Below are 1,690 nucleotides of genomic sequence, written 5' to 3'. Positions count from 1 at the left end.
AATATGTGTCTATCTGTCTATTGATCATCTGTGTCTGTCTATTGATCATCTGTCTGTCTATTGGTTATCTGTCTGTCTGTCTATTGATCATCTATCTGTCTGTCTGCCTATCTATCTATCTATTGATCATCTGTCTGTCTGTCTATTGATCATCTGTCTGTCTATTGGTTATCTGTCTGTCTGTCTATTGATCATCTATCTGTCTGTCTGCCTATCTATCTGTCTATTGATCATCTATCTGTCTGTCTATTGATCATCTGTCTGTCTGTCTATTGATTATCTGTCTATCTGTCTATCTATCTGTGATTATAGATCTGGACTTACCTTGTGGGCGTGACCACCCGGAAGCAGAAGCGTCGCCCGGCGTCCTCGCAGCTCTGGACCGAACAGCGCTGCAGGTCTTCAGCCAGCACCATGAAGTCACGCTGGGGGAATAGAACATAAAACCTTCTTATTTATACAGTTGATGATATAAACGCCGGTGAAATCATCCCAGACGTAAACATGACGGGGGTGGTTTGGGACACAGCCCGGCACAGAAGTCGACTTCTGCTGTAATGCGCCCGAATGATGAGGGGCGTACGGCCGCGGTACATTATGGGTATTTCACAGAGTCCAGGAAAGAGCTGATTTGGATCATATGAAGTCATGTGACCTACCTTAAACCTCTTCTTGTAGAGAAGCTGATTGTTCTGTATGATGAACCACCGCCTGCAGAGATCAAACACATCGTGTATATATATATATAATATTGAGTGTATATATATAATATTGAGTTTATAGATATAATGTGTGTCTATGTATATAATATTAAGTGTATAAATATAATAGTGTATATATATAATGTTGAGTGTATAGATATATAATTCCTAATATATAGACTAAGCATCAGTGTACAGACCTGTTCCAGGTTTTAAACACACTCCTGGTCCTCTTAAACAGAAACCCCTCCATCAGGAGCGCTTCCTCGGCCTCCGCACCGCCCCCGTGACCCGGGTCGCCCCCGGAGGACGCCCGGGGAGGCGCCCCGCAACACAGCACACGCAGAAACCTCTGTCTCAGAGAAGCAGCCATCGTAAATGAGGAGAAAATCTAAATGCTGCTCCTGAAGAGCACAGGTCCACATTGTGATGTCACAGCGTTCCGAGGGAGCAGAGTGAATTTACCTTTACCATATATGGGCATGACTGGATTCATGTGACTGCACATATACTGACTTGATTTCCACTGTGGGACGGCTTCTGGAGGGTCCTGGGTTTGATTACCGGGAGGAATTTGCATGTTCTCCCCATGTCCTGGGGGTAAAGGGGTACCCTAGGTATAAGGTATAAGGTACACAGGTATGTGTTTGTTTAGGTGTGTCTGGCAACCTGTCCAGAGTGGTTTGTTAATTCCACACAGTGAATCACACCCCATACCATGACACACCCTGGTACTGGTACTGACACACCCCCATACCATGACACACCCTGGTACTGACACACCCCAAACCATGACACACCCTGGTACTGACACACCCCCATACCATGACACACCCTGGTACTGACACAACCCCATACCATGACACACCCTGGTACTGGTACTGACACACCCCCATACCATGACACACCCTGGTACTGGTACTGACACACCCTGGTACTGGTACTGACACACCCCCATACCATGACACACCCTGGTACTGACACACCCT

General features: G+C 46.3%; 1 long non-coding RNA gene across 1 annotated transcript; it reads right to left on the bottom strand.

Annotated features, from left to right (window-relative positions):
• Window positions 1-358: 358 nt before the first annotated feature.
• On the bottom strand, window positions 359-998 carry LOC134307869 (uncharacterized). The gene is made up of 3 exons (XR_010010223.1): window positions 902-998; window positions 660-711; window positions 359-425 (listed from the first exon to the last, which is right to left on the bottom strand). It is a non-coding gene; the product is annotated as an uncharacterized LOC134307869 (long non-coding RNA).
• Between the last annotated feature and the right edge of the window lie 692 nt (window positions 999-1,690).

Source organism: Trichomycterus rosablanca, unplaced genomic scaffold (assembly GCF_030014385.1).
Source record: "Trichomycterus rosablanca isolate fTriRos1 unplaced genomic scaffold, fTriRos1.hap1 scaffold_359, whole genome shotgun sequence".
NCBI lineage: Eukaryota > Metazoa > Chordata > Actinopteri > Siluriformes > Trichomycteridae > Trichomycterus > Trichomycterus rosablanca.
Note: the sequence above shows the minus strand (reverse complement) of the source record. Positions and strands in the feature narration are given on the sequence as shown.